Raw genomic sequence first — 18,947 nt, 5'->3', positions numbered from 1 at the left:
TCTCTGGGCTCTGCCTAGATCCCCACTGTCCTTTGTATCCCATTCAGTAGTTCCTTCTTACCTGCACCAGCAGGCTTGTTCTCACAGGGAACACAGGAGACGCACTCTGAAGCAGCAGCAGCAGCTTCCGTTGCTTTCGGACCTGGAACATATTAAGAAAGGCATTACGTTAGAAATTACTGTCTTCCCCTTTGCTCATTTATGCTATATATGTGTGTATGTGCGAATTGGTGTGAATGTGTTTTGCATGCTTCATAGTTTACACAAAATATATCTCTGAACATGCACTATTTGTATTGAATCTGAATTGCAGACAGACTCACTTCCCAAGCCTCCCTCCAAGGCCCCATTGGGGTTTGCTGAAACCGTAATGTCATGTTCCCTTCATGAGTCCCCACTGGGACCCTTGATCCTGGTCCTGGTCTGTCCCCTCCCACTGCTGAGCACTGGCTCTTCCTCATAGGACCTGTTTACTTTATAAACCTCACAGTCACAACTATTTCAGTTTCCCATTTTTTCTAGAAAGAACCGAACTTTCTCAATTCAACCATTGTGGTTAAATGGTATTGTATGTACATACGTGTGCAAGTGCGTGTCTGTGTCCTGCTGGATTCTTCCTTACATTTCATAAAGGAGCCTCACATTTATATCTCTATGCTCTGAGACAATGAAAGAAAGGTCTTCATGTTGGAGACATACTGAGAAATCAAGTCATTTTCTACCTGACTTCATACTCTCATCCCCGCACCTCCAATTTTAGGTTCTCAAACTTTTTTCCTAATTATTTACCTCTATGAGCCACACATTCTTCATAAACTGGAAAAAGTATTATTGGAAAATGTATAACAATATCCACTTACTTAACAAATGCCCTCAGTTTTGTAAAAAAAGAAATAAAGGGAAATACATTATATAAGAAAAGTTATAGTAATCAATCACTACATCTGTGATACAGTAACCCAGAGAGGCACGATGTTGGGAACACAGGTACTACGCTACAGAGACAAGGACCTAGTCACAGGAACCTGCTCTTGATCGTCAGATTATCTATTACCTTAGAAAGACTGACACACCCACACTTCTCCTCCCTCCAGCCTTCCTGCCCTTTCTCTCCCATAAGTAGGAATTCTTGCTCCTTTTCTTTAGAAGAGTTTTTAGATCCCCAATGCTCAGAGAATATCACTGACACACCTGCTGACATCCTGGCAGCTTTGAGGGAACGTGTAGTTTCAAGATGTTTCCTTTTCCTTTTTCGCTTCATGGCTCAGCACTTCAGAGAAGTGGGTCTTCCTCCCTGGAACTCTGCTGCCAGAGGTTCAAGTGATGGCAGCCAAGAAACAATTCAGTATATCCAACCACAGCAACTGGAAAGGTTCTCTCCGCACTCACTATCGAAGAACAACAAGCAACTAGAGAGGCTCTCTCCACACTCAGTCACTCACTGGCCTGGCTGGCGCTTAAGTACACCAGGAGGGCCATTATGATGTGAGACAGGGATCCAGAGCATTCTGACACAGGCATCAGAGCAAACCACTGAAAGCACGGTGGAGGGGGGGCCCTTTTACCCAACACAAACTCATCAACTTGAATTTTTATCTTACACTTCATATAAAAACTTGGAAACCAATGATGTGGATTAAACAGAAGAATATTACTTTATGAATCTAGGGTAACCACAATGCTAAATTTCCCCAAGGGTGAGAATAATGCATTACCTGAACCAGGCTTAGTACCTTCTTGCCCCGTATAACATGGTAACTGTCATATCTTAGCAGTACCATATAATATGTACACATAAAAGTTATATGTGAGATGCATGTGTATAGTGCATTTGCGAACACCTTGTGATTCCACACAGCTCAAGCATTTATTGAATTTTCCCCACTATAGGGAACAGTCTCATGTATTTCAACAACCCATTGTCTCTTTGGAAACTCTCTTCCCCATCACATCCCCAGAGCCTTCAGGGAAATTGGAAGCCCCTGGCTTTACATCCCATGGCCCTCATCGTGAATCCTGTGCTTGTCAAGCATGAAGGCTTCATTCGCCAGCTTCTGATATAGGCCCCAGTCTCCTGGAAACCAATGGGCTCTGCACAGAGCTTGAAATCTAGTTAGCTCCATTCTACTTCCAACTTCCCACTGACTGTCTGCTCCCTGATGGGCAATATGTATTTCCCTCAAACTGAGCAGTTTCTCTAGAGTCAGGCAGTGATCCAGCCAGCTTCAGCCTTCTTTACCTCAAGCAGGTCCTGCTTCATGCTGTTCCACGCACATGGGCTCGGACTCTTGCATCCTCTAAATGATAGGCACATTTCTGAAGACAGTCTCAGCCTTGTCAGCTATTGGAAAAACCCAAACCAAAAATTAGATACTATTTTAACCATACCAAATGGGTAAAATTAGATCAAACTATACAACAAATAATTGTAAGGATATGGATTAAAAAAGGAACCTTCATGATATAAAAAGAAGTATCCACTTATGTAGCTGTGTTGGAGAACAATTAGCCAATATTTAATGAAATTAAATATACATATAACCTATGAGCCTATAATCTCATTCTAAGGGTGATATTCACTGCATTATTTATAATGGAAGGGAAGTGGCATTTTAGTTTCTAACTCAGAAAGAATGGATAAGCAACATATGGTTGATAAATACAACAGAATACATTTCCGATAATAAAGCCAAACCCATTATACTATATGCCTATAGGGCAGGGCATCAAGAAGGAATTGGAGATCAGGAACAAAAAGAAAATATAAATCAATTAAATAACCATAAGCCAGTGACTAAGGAGCATTCTTTTTTTTTTTTTTTCATGGACTGACATTTGTATGTTTATTAATACACAGAGTCTATTGCAGTGAAATCCATTTCGGAAATGGAAACAGATAATTATTTTTGAAGCTTTCAATTTTTTTTTTTTATAGATATTTATTTTTTTATTGAAGGGTAGTTGACACACGGTATTACATTACATTAGTTTCAGGTGTACAACATAGTGATCTAAGGAGCATTCTTAAGTTAGTAGTCAATAATTAACTAAAGACAGAAAAAACCTTTCTCAAAAATAAAATGGTTCAGATTAGGTCTAGAACTAAGAGAAAGAATTATTCTAAACAAGCCTTATAGTATGAGCTTCCTATTGCTGCTACAGCAGATTACCACTGTGTAAGGGGCTTAAAATACAAATTTCTTATTTGCAGTTCTGGAGATCATAATTCCATTATGGGTCTTACTGCCTAAAATCAAGATGTTAGCAGAACTGGTCCCACCTGGAGGCTGTAGGGGTGACTGTGTTCCCTTTTTCAGGTTCTAGAGGCTTCCTACTATGCTGGCGCACCTTCATTTAATTCATTTTTAGAATACATCAATAAAACATCCACTTCCACTGTCACATGGCCACTCTCTCTCTCTCTCCCCTAACTCCTCCCATAAGAATTCTTGTGATTACATCATTCACAAACAGGCAATCCAGGATAATTTGCCCTTTTAAAAAACTTGAAATAAATCCCACCTTCAAAGCCTCTTTTGACACTTGCAGTAACATATTCACAGCTTCCAGGGATGAGGAGGTTGACTTCTTTTCCAAGGGGGTGAGTGGAGAGAGATTTTTTTCTCAGCTCCCACAAAAAGACAAGCACAGAGAGTGTCAGAGTAAATTCACCAGCAGTAAAATGCAGTAGGCTGAGTGAGAATGGAAATCTCTAATTAAGCAAGAGCAATAGGAAAAAAAGAGAGCATAGTAACTAGGTAAACATAGTGAGGAAAACAAAGTTGAACGAAATAAAGAAAAAGAAACCCTGTTTGAAAAATGTAACCCAAGGAATAGACAAAGAAGTACATTAGCATTCTTCATGCCATAGAACTGGCAACTGCCTTTCGTACAACAAGGGCGTCAAGACAAGATGACAAGCCAAAGCAAAGATATAAAAATGAAAAGCAGTGTGGGGGGGGGATAAAAAGCTAAACAAGGTCAAAACAGGATGAATAAACAACTTAAGACCAGAAAGAAACAGAGTAATAGAATAAATCTTCCAACTGAAAAACTGACATATCCACTTGAGAGCAGTTATAAAGGGAAGGACAAATACACAATGAGAAGAGAGATAAAAAAAGAAAGGTGAAATGATGTAACGTAACAATAAAAAGGTTAGCCAATAAACCAGACAATTATGCAAGATATGCCACAGTAAAACACCCCTTGCAATGAAGACCTGAAACCACAAATTCCTAAATTGCAGTTATTTTTTTCCTTAAAGGATAAAACAAACAAAATTCTTCAGGTATCTTAAGAGGAAAAGCAAGTCATGGCAAGTGCTAAACATCAAGCTGGCTTTACTCTTACATAAAGCAACATACATTTCTTGAAAATAGTAGAGAAATAGTAGAGTATCTGCAGATGCTGAGAAAAAGAAGGTGTAATACTGCAGTATGATCTGCAGACAAGTTGTTTTCAAGTGTAAAAGCAAATGGCAGAAATTGTCAAATGTGCATATAAAAATTATTACAAGAGTCATTCCTGAAAAAGTCACTTAACTCTGCCATAGAGCCAACTCAAAACATGAATGGAAATGCCATGGAAAAGAAACAAAACACAAATGCAATGCTTCATGCCAAAATACAGTAGAATATTGACAATAAGCACCTGAGGGTGGAGATGGGAGTGGGAATTGATTGAACCAACTGCGTTGCACTAATTCCTATGAAGAAAGTTTGGATCTTGGGACCTCAAGGTCCAATCAAGGTCCCCTGCTCTAGACTTTGTCGTCCTTTTCTGTCTTTCCCTGTGCACAGCACTATCTAAAATCTAAAGTTCCCTGTGTACCATGTTTGTCATCTCTGTACTTTAGCTCAGTGTTCCCACAGCTTGTGTAAACCAAGTGGAGAGTATATACACATGTGCCTGCACATGCCCAGCGAGTAACCAGGATGATATACAAGAGCCTGGAATCTTGGTTGAGTCTGTGAAGGGGAAACCAGGAACTCAGGGAGGAAGACACGCCCCCTTCTGCAATGCTGGAGTTTTAAACTTACAGGTATGCAATTCCTAGATTTACCAATATCAGAATTTTAAAAAGTAGGGCTTAAAAGAACTGTGCCTATAGAGCCCATACATACGGTCTATACAGGATAGGCTTTGTAAGGTGAACCGTCACTGCTGTCTCCAGCACTGGGGCGCCAGCACTCCAAAGGCGAACGAAGGGGGCTATGCAGGTGGAAGGCAGTGAGGATGCTATGGGCCAGAAGGCGGCGCTACAGAGCACAGGCCGGCCCCGACTTTGGAGAGCAGCCGGTTCTGAGAAAGAGACGCTGATAGTTTCCATAAACACTCAAGAGCTGTCGCATCTGATTGCTGTTTCCTTCAGAGCGGTCGACTGACAGTCGGGATAATTTGGGGAACCCTTGAGCTCAGGTTCAGGGCTTAAAAAATGTGTCAGGACTTCCTGCGGGACCCTCAGAGTGAAGCGCATTACTCACTGGCGGCAAACACTTCCCTAGAGAGAATGGACCCGAGTTTTTCAGTCAGATTTGTCATCTGGCCACAACTTTGGTTAGAGAAGCGAGAGATTAAGTCAGCCAATCTTTTAGTAAAAATACAAAGCGTACAATCACAGTGGATGCTGCCTTGATGCTTCTTAAAAATGGGCTCTGACAGCGGAGCCCTGCAAGGGCGCCACAGAGGCCGCGCGCCTGGGCAGCACGGCTGGAACGGGATAGGCCGCTGCAGGGAGCCAGTGCTCCCCGGGGGGCGGTGTCTGTCTGTCGGCGGGGACGCGCGCGGCGGCCTGGGGCTCGATTCCTCCGGTGCTGCCGCTGCCACGCACGCTCCCGGGGCCTGGCTCCCGGATGCTGGGCCAGGCGCGGCTGTCGCTGGGGGGCCGGCCCGGAAGGCGGCGCGTGGCGCGGCGCGGGATCGGGGACAGCGGGCGTCTCCGCGGATGCCCGCGCTCCTCCTCCCAGGGCCCGACCGCGGCACGCGGGCTGTCAGGTCCCGGGGGTCGCGCTCAGGCTCCGCCAGCGACAGCCGGGGGGACCGCCAACCTATCCTCCTCGGCGTCCGTTCCCTCGGCCGCCATCCCCGACCTCCGCCTGTCTGAAACTCGCGGCCCTCCGCCCGGGTGGCCGGGCGCTGGGATGGCTCCTGCACAGCAGCGGCGGTGGCGTCGGGCTTCTCCGGGGGCAGGGGGTGGGGACGGAACGCACGGTCGCAAAGCCTCTGCCCACGGGGGCAGACCTGACAGGCAAAGACATTCCCTTGCCCCCTGTGAGGCCAGGTGGGGGAGGCCTTTCCCCCCTAACTTTGAAGAGCATAATACATCAACAGAACTGTTCCTGTGGCCAAAGATGGAAGTTTATATTTAGGAATTTAAGAATTTTGATGTAAAAGCTTTCTAACTATGTAGGCTTCTTAACCAACATGCAGAATCTAATTAGGTACCTCAGATATTTAATGGAATTAAATAAGTTTACTGGTGCATATTAATTCCTAATCTAACATTTTTAGTGCCATTCCTGATGGAATTCACAAATTGCTTAAAAACATGCAAGAAAGAATTCTTGCAGATGAGCATTAGAAGAGCTCCACTCTGGTAAATTACATCACAAATTTAATTTTAAATAAAACTGAATACCTCCCAGCCCACCCCTAACCACTATAGCTGTTTTCATATTATTGAAAATACTGACTCCTGAAGAAGACACCTTTTGTTCTTAATAAAACAAAATCTTAAAGTAAAGACATCACTTTACACTACATCAAATTGTCAATTAATAAAGTCTGGAGAATAAAAATGCTAAAATGTTATTTCTTTATTACAGTTCTAATTGAACTAATTGGATAAATCTAAAGGGGGCAGTTTTAATGTTTCAGTAAGAATTCTCACTTCATCAGCTATCTGTCATCATCTGGAAATTCTGATGATAACATTTTGTCATTTTTGATAGTTCCCTTTTACTACATTCTGGGAGTGAAATAACAAGAGATGCTCAGGACTAACGTACTGAATTAGAACTCAGTAATGGAAAAACATAAAGTGTTTACAAGAATTAAAAAGCTATGAGGCTACTTTACCAATTTAAAAGGTAGACATCAGTGACACCTATTTAAAATCACTGTGTGCAATGAAACAGAACAAAAACATACTATGACAAAGTGACTACAACCGTGACAGAATCCTGATCAGGTCATGATTTGGAATAATTCAGTTAAGGGTCTTGTCAGTAGACAGAATTAAATGGTGAGATGGAATTAAATCTCAATGATCTTGAGCAATCCTTATCACTATACAGTTTTAAGTTTCCTAATCTGTGGTAGGAGAAAGTTGGGTCAATGATCTCTAGGTAATTATCCTGCTTTAATGATTTCCATATTTATCTGACAAATAATAACTTCAAAAGGACCTGTGAGCACAGAGAAACTTAGCTGAGTCTGATTAAATTCTTTCAGTATTGCTGTAGGGAGTCAAATTGTCATAACTCTGTCATAAGACATGAAATAAAAAAATGGAGTCAGAAATCTCAATAAAGTGGTAACACAATATAATCAACTTACATATTTGGGGAGTCATCAATGGAATCTATGCTAAAATACACAAACCAATGGAATCCTTTTTATATTAATAAAAAATAAAATATCCATTTAAGAATGATCTTAGGAACCACTTCTCTAAACCTAAACCATTTCAGAAGGAAGGACATGGAGAACCAGAACCGTGAAGAACTGCCTAGAGACAGAGTAAATGGCACCTTCACAGCTCAGATCCTGGACTTCACATATCCTAAGTGATGCTGCTTTCTTTTTTTTTTAATGTATTGTGTTAACTCTACTTTCTTATAAATAAAGGAATACAAGAAACTGGCCGAAATTCTATTTCTCTGAATTTAACTGGAAATTATTACACATAAAGTATACTACAAATTGTTCATGACATATGCAGAACCAGAACTGTTTAAATAATTTTACTATTTAAATGAAGTAATTGAAATGTGTTTATCTCTGCTCCCTCCTTAAATTGCAGGAAAGAGATTTAAGAAACAAAAATGCGTAAGTCAAAAAGGACAGAGAATATGAAAGGTGACTACAGAAATTAAATATAAAATTTGGAAGATGGATATACTAGTATTAGATGACTTAACCAAACACTAGACTGGCCAGGGAAGAAATAGAGAGCAAGCACTGAAGAGTCAGAGAAAAATTAAGGACTTTGGAGGAACAGTCCCCCTGAAACTGGGCTGCAGACCCTCTGTCCTATTCAGTTGGTAAAAAATCAATTTTCTCCCGCCTTAGAAGAAAATCAGAATTTTCCTCTTGGAGAGATTTAACAAGAGAGATGTAGAACTGGAAAACACATGGACACCAGTGAGGACGTGGAAACCAGACTGAAAGAGATTAAAGGAAATTCTTCCTATTAAACAGTGAGATACAATGTCCTTCCTTCTACTTGGCCTGACAATACCAGCAGCTAAAGTTATGCCTTTTAAGTACTAGAGTGGATAATTCTTCTCCAGAAAATCTCACCAGCTCCAAAGAAAAACTTAAGACATTGAGAGTTGGTATTTGATAATAAAAATAAGGCCCAGACCTAAGACCTACAATGAAGACCAGCAAATCCATATGCTACAACCATGCCCCAAAATTCCAATGGGCTATTTTAATTTTCAATGGATCTTTCTGAAAATGAATAAAGACTAGACTAAATGAAGTTGTTGATTAGGTCAAAGCAATGATCAGATGAAAAGTGTTAAATGATTTACTAGCTTCAAGAAAATACGGAAAGTAACACGTCAGTATAATTAAGTGGTATAGAAGGCTATAAGAACATCAGATTGTGGAAAATAACTCACTGAAAAGTTCAAAATCTAATGGGAAACAATTATATTTAAGTACAATACCTGGAAAGTGAAGTTGAAAAAATCTATAATCCCTTTATTCTTTTGTTTAACGCTATTCAATTAACTCCTAGAGATATAGTAGTAAAGAAACAAATTTTCTTTTTTGGGGCAAAGACATGTCAAGGTAAAGAAAGGAAATAGAGTAAAGATAATGTTAGAAGATAAGAAGAAAAAAGAGGGGACATGACATTTTGGAAGAGGGATGAAATTGTAGATTGGGTAGCCAGGGAAGGCTTCACTGTGACTTTGCAGGGAAAGACCTGAAGGAACCTAGACAATCTGGAATCCCGACATCTGAGATGAAAACACTGTACCAAGAGAAAGAGGAGCCAAGTCTCCCAAGAGCATGGCTGGCCCATTCCAGGAACACTAAAAAGAAGTGTTCTGGAACTGTAAAAATGAGAGGAGTATAAACCTAGGGAGGTAATAGAAAAGAAGACTGGTAAGCTCCTCTGAACAGTCCATGAAAGGGCCACACTGAGATGGAAGGAGAGGCACAGACAGTCTTGCCAACAGCATTCCTTCCAGGACAGTGAACCACAGTGAGGAGAGAGCTCACACATGCAGAGCTCTCACAGAGCAAGGGGTGTGTGCCCCACGTCAGGTACCCAATCTTTGGGACCTGTACTAGAAAGATGAACCCCCAAAACATCTGCTTTAAAACCAGTGGGACTTATTTCAAGGAGGATCAAAAGGCTATAGGAAACTGAGATTCTGATTTTCAAGGGTTCACACATAAACTCATTCACCCTGGGACCAGTGCAAAACCAGCAGTTTGAAATACATCCAGACTGTATGAGACAGAAATTCATTTGGTAACCTCAAATAGTCTGCTGGAGGAGCCAGGGCCTGGTGGGATTCTCTCAGGCAACTGAAAATAGAGTGCCTTACATACATGTGCTAGATTTAAAACTCCTGTGGCTTTACCTCTGTATCTGGAATTCTTTCCTTTGAGAAAAGGACACACACAGACACACACACGTAGCTTGGCGTACATGAATCTCATACTAACCACAAACCAAAAACACATAATAGATAACACAAAAAATAAAGTAGCAATGTTAAGAGTAGGCACTTAGAGAGACAGGAGCAGGAGAGGAGAGAGGAAGGCAGCCTCCCACCCAGTCTCTGGTCAGAGACCGCCCTGTCTCTTTCAGACCAACCCATTCAGTGGTTCAGCACAAACTGATGAATAGAAGATATGGTCACTGGGACCTTCCTGACTTTAGAGCATATGCACTTATGAAAGACCTTGTTGTGAATGACCCTGAAGCCACCATATCATTATTGTATCATTTCCATTAAAGTTTTGACCCCACCATGCATCTCTCTTGGATGTTCATGGGAAAAAATGACAAAGACAAACTTGTACAAAGAGGCTGAAGAGGAGGAAGCAAGACATCCGAACGACAGTGTGAGAATGAAAAAATGGGAAGGAGGAAACCAAATAAACACCATAAAAGACACAAGGAAAAGCCCAATGAGTGGCTACCCACCCTTGGGGTCAGCCTGCTTCTCTGTCTCAGGAGTGTACTGTCTTTTGCTTCGCTAAATTACAAAACCCTGCAGCTTTAACTGTCTATAGGGTCTCTAAACAGAATTATTTCCTTCAAGACAAGAACCCAGGAGATCCACAATGCACACTGCACAGTCACAAAAGTAATCCAACCGGAACATTAAAGAAAAACACTAAACCACAAAAGAGCAAGAGAAGAAAGGAACAGAGAAGAACTATCAAACCAATCGGAAAACAATCAACAAAATCGCAGTTAAGTGCATACCTATCAATGATTACGTAAATGGAAATGGCCTAAATGCCCCAATCAAAACACACAGGATAGCTGAATGGATAAAAACCACACTCACCTCTCTACAAAAGATTCGCTTCATATCTAGAGGTACACAGAAATTCAATGTGAAGTTATGGAAAAAGTTATTCCATGCAAAAGGAAATGAAAAGGAAGATGGGGTAGCAGTAATTATATCAGACAAAATAGACTTTAAACCAAAGACTGTAAAAAAGACAAGGGCATTACATAATGATAAGGGGATCAATCCTAAAAGAAAGTATAACATTTAAAAATATTTATGCACCTTATGTAGGAGCACCCAAATATATAAAGTGACAGTTAACAGGCATATAGGAAGAAACTGACAGCAATACAATAATAGTAGGGGATTTTAATATCTCATGTCAATGGACAGTTCACCTAGATTGAAAATCAATAAAGAGACATTGGCTTTAAATGACACATTAATCAGATGGACTTAACAGATACACAGAGTGCAGTCCTTCCAAAAGCAGCAGAACACATATTCTTTTCAAATGCACATGGAACTTTCTTAATGATAGACCACATGTTTGGCCACAAAATAGGGCTTCATAAATTTAAGAATACTTAACAAGACCAAAATCATATCATTTTTTTCAACCACAACAGAATAAAACTGGAAATCATTTACAGAAGAAAACTAGAGAAAACACAAAAATGTGGAGACTAAACCACATGCGCCTAACGAAAGGTTCAGCAAATAAAGAGAAAATAAAAAAAATACCTGGAAACTAATGAAAACAGAAATGCAATGATTGGGATACAGAAAAACAGTTCTAAGAAGGAAGTTTATAGAAATACCTCAAAAAAACACACCAAGAAATATCTCCAATAAGCAATCTAACCCTGTACCCTAAAGGAACTAGTAAAAGGAAAACTAACAAAGCTTGGAGTCAGTAGAAGGAAGGAAATAATTAAGTGCAGAAATAAATGAAATAAAGACAAAAAAAGCAATAGAAAAGGTCATTGAAACTAAGAGCAGGTTCTTTGAAAAGATAAACAAAACCAATAAGCCTTTAGGTAGACTCACTGAGAAAAGAAACAGGACTCAAAAAATAAGAGAAGACATCATAACTGATACCACAGAAACTGAAAAGGAATGTGAGAAACAGCCACAAACAATTATAGCCAACAAATTGGACAACCTTGAAGAAATGGAAAATTCCCTAGAAACATACAATCTTCTCAGACTGAGTTCATGAAGAAATAGAAAAATTACTAGAAGGAAATTCTGAATCAGTAATCAGAAAACTCCCAACAAAATCAAAGGCCGACGACTTTGCAGGCAAATTCTACCAAATAAATGAAAGAGTTAATACCTTTCTCTCATAGTCTTCCAAAAGAACATAAGAGGAGAGAATGCTTCCAAATTCATTTTATGAGATCAACATTGAAAGGAAAGGAGTGACACACAGCATCAATTCACCGGAGAATTCCGCTTTATTAGGGAAAGGTTCTGGGTTATATAGGAAGGGGCATGGGGTGTTTGTGGTGTTACTTCTACGGGGTTGGTGGCTTTTGACTAGGTGCTGGGATTGGGAGGGGGAGAGAGGTGATTGGGCTTCAGGTGGAGCCAGCGGGAACCAAGGACTCGGAAGAGAAGCAGGAGGGTCGCCATCTTATGGGTTGGGGCCCTTCATTCCACCCTTTCTCCTCTATGGGGTTGTGGACGTCGCTTTCTCTCTGACTGCTTCCTGCTGAATGGAGGTGGAGAAGGGAGTGAGTGCTTGAGTACTGGGAGGAAAGGGTTGATAGGACTCCCCACAGCAAGGAGGAGTAGATGTGGACTTCTTCAGGTTGGAAATCAGTGAAGGTTCCCTGTAACTATAGGTTGAGGACTTGTTGATTCTAATGGTGCCAAGAGGATACAGGTGCCAGAAGCCAGGTGTCTGTGGCCATTGTTTCCAGAACAGTTTCCAGCGGAGAGAGGTGTCTATCTCAGCATGTGGTGAGGAGGTTACATGAGGGTGAGGGATCTTCTGTGCCTAAAAGCTGGTAGTTCTTGAGTAAAAGATGGTTGAAAGTTTGATTAGAGATTTTACCGACTTGGGATTTGACAAACTTTACTATACAAGGTAAGAAGAGACAGGCGAGAAGAATGATTATTATAGGGCCTGCAATGGGCTAAAGCCAGGTAAGGAAGGGGTTTGTTAGTATTGAAGAGAATGGGTTGGAGGAGTAATACTGTGGGTGCCGGGAGTTACCCATGCAGTGAATGATGCAAGACTTGAAGGGACATTCTTCATAGGTGTCTGGTCATCGCCTGCAACAGGCTTGTTTTTGGTCATAGAGGAAGCAGAGGTAGGGAGAATAAAGGTAGCTGCTAGTGAACACTTCGGTGGAGGGAGGAAAGTGGAGGTATAAAAGCTCGGAGCAGCCTTTCAGAGGGCAGTCTGATGTGGCAATGAGAGCAGTAATTTTTGTTTGATGCTGTGTGTAAGTCTGTCTGACTTTGAATTGCCATACAAAGGAGGCTGAGGTGGCGGGGAAGACAATAGGAATGAGAAAAAAAGCGAGAGAGAGCGAGGGAGCAGTAAACGAGGAAAAAGTCATGATTCGGGTATGGATGGCAAAGGGGGTGAACGGGATTTTGGAGGAAAGAGGACAGTAAGGTCAGGAGTCTGGAGGGACGGAGAGTCTGTAAACTTTTTTAGGTTAAGAGATCCTTTAGGTGATGTGGGGACTGAATGGTAAGGGGCGCCCCGAATGTCAGTTTATGACCTTCCTTCTGCAAGAGCTGTCCAGCGGCTAATGCCCGTAGGCAGGGGGCTCATCCCCGAACTGTGGGGTCTAATTGCTTGGAAAGATAAGCTACTGGGGAAAAGGATGGGCCATAATATTGGCTTAGGACTCCTAGAGCTTGACTGGACCTCTCATGAATGTATAATGAGAAGGGCTTTGACAAATCAGGAAGATGGAGAGCTGGGGCTTCCACAAGGGCTCCACGGAGCTTAATGAAGGAGTGTCAGGGTGAGGAGGATAATAGTTCTTCAGGGCGCCCTTGCTGAGGTCGTATAGGGGTCTTGCCAACAGGGAGAAGTTAGGGATCCATGCTCTAAAATACCCAGCCAGGCCTAGAAAGAAAAGAATTTCTGTCTTGGTTTGGGGAATGGGCAGGTCAGAGAGGAGCCATTTTCTGTCTAAGGTAATGGACTTTCTTTGTTGAGATAGAAGAAATCTGAGGTAAGTGACAGAAGGGGAAGAGATTTGAGCTTTGACAGGGGATACCCAGTAACCTCTGGAAGCTAGAAGGTTAAGTAGGGAGGCAGTGTCAAGTTGAGACTGTTCCCACGAGGGACTGCAGAGTAGAAGATCGTCCACGTATTGTAATAAGGTGGATTCGGAGTGATCATGATGAAACTGTTTGAGGTCTTGAGCTAGAACCTGTCCAAAATATGGGGACTATCTCGGAAGCCTTGTGGCAAAATCGTCCAAGTGAGTTGTTCAGAATGTCTTGTGTATGGGTCCGTCCATGTAAAGGCGAAAAAATCTTGGGAGGAGGGGTCCAGAGGGATAGAAAAAAATGCATCCTTGAGATCTAGGACTGAGAAGTGGGAGGCCAAGGCAGGGATCTGCGATAAAAAGGTGTATTGATTTGGGACTAAGGGATGGATAGGGGCGATGGCCATGTTAATGAGACGAAGGTCTTCAACAAGGCGGAAAGATCCGTTGGTTTTTTTAACAGCTAATATGGGGGTATTAAATGGGGAGTGAGTGGGTCTGAGGTAATTTTTGTTTAAAAGATTTTGAATGATGGGTTAGAGGCCTATGAGGGCTGAAGTGGTTAGGGGGTTTTGGGCCTGACAGATATACTTAGAGGGGTTACATAATTTGATAGAGGCAGGAGGACATAGAGCCATGGAGGGGCTTGTAATGTCCCAAACTTTGGGATTTACAGGGTGTATGAGGGCGGAAATGGAATTTTCATTGGGTAGAGGGGGGTCGTCAGCTATGAGAGCCATTAGAAAGGGAGTACTGGGGGCTGTGGGAGTGGATATAGTTATGGAAACATGGAGAAGAGAAAGGATGTCTCGTCCTAGTAAGGGGATGGGACACTGGGGCATAACCAGGAAGGAATGGGAGAAAGGTATGGGATTGTCTTGGATTGTGCATAAAAGGGGGGGGTTTAATGGGAAAATCTGTTTACCTCCTACCCCGACTATAGGAGTATTGGCAGGCGTGGTAGGGCCCCGGTATTCCCACAAGACTGAGAAGGTGGCTCTTGTATCTAGGAGGAAGGAGATGGGGCGACTGTCTACTATTAACATAACCCTGGGCTCCTGTTTGGTGATGGAAATGGTCGGGTGAGAAGCCCCCCGGCCCCGTCAATCTTCTGCCAGCCCCACTACGGAGGGCCTAGGATGGGGGTTGTTCATCCAGCCTCTGCTTCGGGTGGCTGGGCAATCAGACCCCCAGTGGCCCTTTTTGTGGCATCTGGGGCATGGGATGGTAGCCCTTGACTAATGTCCTTCTTGTCCGCAATTGAAACAAGCTCCTATGAGGGGGGCTTGTTTGTAGAGTAGTGCCCAGGTTGTGGTTTTATCAGCTGGGCCAACATTTGGAAGTTGGCCAGATCAGCCTTTTGTTTACAGCGTTCTTTCTCCTCCTCCCGGTTATGGAAGACTTTAAAGGCCACTGTTAGGATCTCAGTCTGTGGGGTAGTGGGGCCCTGTTCTAACTTTTTGAGTTTAGCTTTAATGTCGGGGTAGCTTTGAGCTAGGAAGTATGTCATAAGGACATGTCTCCCATCAGGCGTTTCTGGGTCCAGGCTGGTACACTGTAATAGGGCTTGAGTGAGTCTGTCTAAGAACTCGGAGGGAGCTTTTGAAAATTGACTACTTTACGAGCTGCCTTTTTTAGACCTGCTATTCAGCAGGAGGCAAAGTATCTCAAGAGCAGAGACCCACAGCGTTGTTATAATCCCAGTGTGTTTCTTGTTTGGGGACAGCGGTGGGGCCAGGGTGATAAGTGGGTTCAGTCCTGTGGGTTTCAGTGGCGTGCATTTGGGCGAAATCCCAAACTCATCTACGCTCTTCAGGAAGGAGGGTATTGGCCTGGAGCATGAAAACGTCATGATGTGTGAGGCTGTATGACTGGAGGGTCCATTGAAACTCCTTGATACATGTCGTGGGATCAGTGGAAAAGGAACCTAGGTGTTTCTCCAGTTGGACTAAATCTCCTAAGGAGAAAGGGACGTGAACGCGCACAATGCCTTCGGATCCTCCTACTTCTTGAAGGGGGGCAATAATTTTGGGAGGCCCTCGGGACTGAGTCTGAGGAGGACTGAAGGGTTCAGGCTCAGTCTGTAGGGGAGAAACAGGTGATGGGGGCAAAGACAGAGGAGGCTCCTGGAAATTAGTTGGAGGGGGGATGAAAGGCTCAGGCTTGAACTGCAAGGGGGATGAGGTGGGGGAGGAGATGGTGGTGGAGAAAGGGGGAAGGGCTGTTGTAGGAGAGGAGGGGGAGGCGGCGGCGATGGTGGTGGTGGAAGAAGGGGGAGGGGCTGTTGTGGTAGAGGAGGGGGAGGCCGTGGCCGCGGCGGAAGAGGGCGGAGGGGTTGTAGGAGGTGGAAGGGAGTGAAAGGGAGGCTTTTGCGGGGGAAACGGCTTGCAGGCTAGGAGAACTTGGGGGGAGGCCGGGGAAGGATGTGGAAAGCTTCAGTATAGGGAATCTCCTCCCAGTTTTTCAGGTGCTGGCAGTAGTTAAAGAGATCACATGTGATGTTAGGATCAAGAGATCCCCCTGCGGGCCATTGGTTGTTATTGTTTAGGGGCTATGTCGGCCAATCTTGGGAGCAGTATTTGCGGAGAAGTTTTGGTTTTATATCAGGCATCAGGGAGAGGGTGGCTAGATACTTGAGCAGGCATTCAAGAGGTGATCTTTCAGGGAGGAATGAGGAGGCTCCCATGGCTAAAGGACAGAGAAGGAGACAAACAGGCGAAGATGAACGGAGACCCTCGGACTGGGAGCAGACCGCAAGGAGACAAAGGGCATCCCCGATGATCCTTGGTGGTCTGCGGAAACTTGTATACAAGTCGGTTTCTTAGGAAGTGTGGGTTGTCACCCAGACTTCTCTAAGAAGGCAGAGTGCCGGAGTCTGAGGTACCTGTACTAGGAGTTTTTGGCGGAAGGAATTTTCGGCAGAAGGAACGGAAGGAGGAGGGGGGAAGGGAGCGTTCTCATCCGCAAAGGAGTCACCTCATTTATGGCTGTTGGAGGAGGGGGCTGAGGGTCGGCTGCAGCCGTGAAGGCCTAAGGCGGGGAGAGTTCCCTCCTCATCCCCGAGCGTCAGGGCCTTGCTGGACGATCACGGTCAATGGCACTGCGATAGCTCGGGGAAGAGTGGCCCGCTCCAGGGGAAACTTACCCAAAGGCCAAAGAGGAGTGGTAAGTGTGAGGAGCCAGCACCGGAAAAAGAGGACAAGGGCAAGCTGCTGCTGGTGTCGGGGGGAAGACAGGGCCCAGTTGGGGTGTCCCATCTCCCGGGTTTTGGCACCAATGGAAGAAAAGGAGCGACACACAGCAGCAATTCACTGGAGAATTCCGCTTTATTAGGTAAAGGTGCTGGGTTATATAGGAAGGGGCATTGGGTGATTGTGGTGTTACTTCTATGGGGCTGGTGGCTATTGGCTAGGAGCTGGGATTGGGAGGGGGGAGAGGGGTGATTGGGCTTCAGGTGGCAACAGCAGGAACTGAGGACTCGGAAGAGAAGCAGGAGGTTCGCCATCTTATGGGTGGGGGCCCTTCAAACATCACCCTCCTACCAAAACCAGACAAGTACACCATAGAAAAAGACAACCATAGGCTAATAACCCTAATGAGCACAGATGCAATAAATCCTCAAGAAAATATTAGCAAAATGAATTAAAGAAACATTGAAAAGATCATGAACCCTCATAAAGGGAGATTTATTTCAGGGATGGCTTGATAAAATGAAGGATGAAAATCATATAATAATTTCAACAGATACAGAAAAAGCCTTTGACAAAATTCACCCATTTATGATAGGGTTTCTGGGGACATAGAAAGACACACGTTCACCTCTTCCCATAGACACACAAAATATGCAGCTCCTGGTGCAACAACAATTTCTGAAATACATTTGCACACTAAACACTCCTGAGTATGGGGCTAGTAAGAGACCGTCGCGTAGAAGCGGGCAGAAGAGGCTGGGACAAATTCTCACCATGAACCCACCCTGGGGCGGGCAGCCCAGTCAAGAGCTTCTCTCCGAACAGGAAGGGTTTGAACCTCACATAGAGTGCCGCTAAGTTTAAGACCTGCCACTGCCAGAGGCTCTCACAAAGCCCAACTCACTCCACTTGGAAACAAGCTATGGAGTGACACCTCTCCCTCCATGGGGCCCTCCAGCCAGACCTTGAGTTACAGCAGTTTCACGCAGAGCCGCCATGCAAACAGGCAAAGACATGCCATTCCGGACCCAGCTGTGAGCACACAGTCTCCCTGATGCCAGCAATTCTACCCGCGGGACCCTAAGTGGCTGCGGACCCTGGGCAGAGCCCTCAGCCCCATAGGCCCCTCAGAAAGGCTCTCGTGCTGAAGTGCCTGCAGAGGAAGCCCCGGGCCCAGGCTGCCACCTTTCCAGCTGCAGCCTCCTGAACAGAACAGTCATCCCTTTCACTGTCCCTGTTTCCCTGAGCTTTGGCCTTTCGAAGGCCAGGCAGCCAAACATGGGCTGGGAAGCGATCTGCGGCAGGAAGCACCGCTGAGGACGCACTGCCCCAAACATGGCGCCCTGGGAACCAGCTCTCAAGGAGAAGGCTCACAGCTTGGGAAGGCTGCGTGGGACTCACCTGACCCAGCTGCCGATCCAGGAGCGCTGGGACTCTCCGCGGACGAGGCTCACTGCTCACCCGCCGGACTCAGTCCGAGGGGACGGCACCCGAGCCAAGACACAGCCGGGGCCGCAGACTGGCCACAGCCTCTCTTCCCGGGTGAGCACCATCTTGACCTTCTACACGGGCAGGCGCCATCTTGAGGCTCTACCCGGGCGGGCTCCGTCTAGACTCTCCACCCGGATGGCAGCCATCTTGTCGCTCTACGCAGGACGGTGCTGTCTTGACACAGTACGCGAGCGGCCGCAATCTTGACGCTCTACCCGGGCGGCCGCCATCTTGATGCTTTACCCGGGCGGGCGCCGTCTTAACGATCTATGTGGGCGGCTGCCATCTTCACACTCTATCTATTGTTGTAA

General features: G+C 44.5%; 1 long non-coding RNA gene across 1 annotated transcript; it reads right to left on the bottom strand.

Moving 5' to 3' along the window:
• Positions 1-60: 60 nt before the first annotated feature.
• Positions 61-18,763, bottom strand: LOC118919002 (uncharacterized). Its single transcript, XR_005027341.2, has 3 exons — positions 18,547-18,763; positions 2,240-2,341; positions 61-142 (listed from the first exon to the last, which is right to left on the bottom strand). It is a non-coding gene; the product is annotated as an uncharacterized LOC118919002 (long non-coding RNA).
• Between the last annotated feature and the right edge of the window lie 184 nt (positions 18,764-18,947).

This window comes from Manis pentadactyla, chromosome 13 (genome assembly GCF_030020395.1).
Source record: "Manis pentadactyla isolate mManPen7 chromosome 13, mManPen7.hap1, whole genome shotgun sequence".
Taxonomy (NCBI): domain Eukaryota; kingdom Metazoa; phylum Chordata; class Mammalia; order Pholidota; family Manidae; genus Manis; species Manis pentadactyla.
The sequence above is the reverse complement of the archived record's forward strand: the minus strand, read 5'-3'. Positions and strand labels throughout refer to the sequence as shown.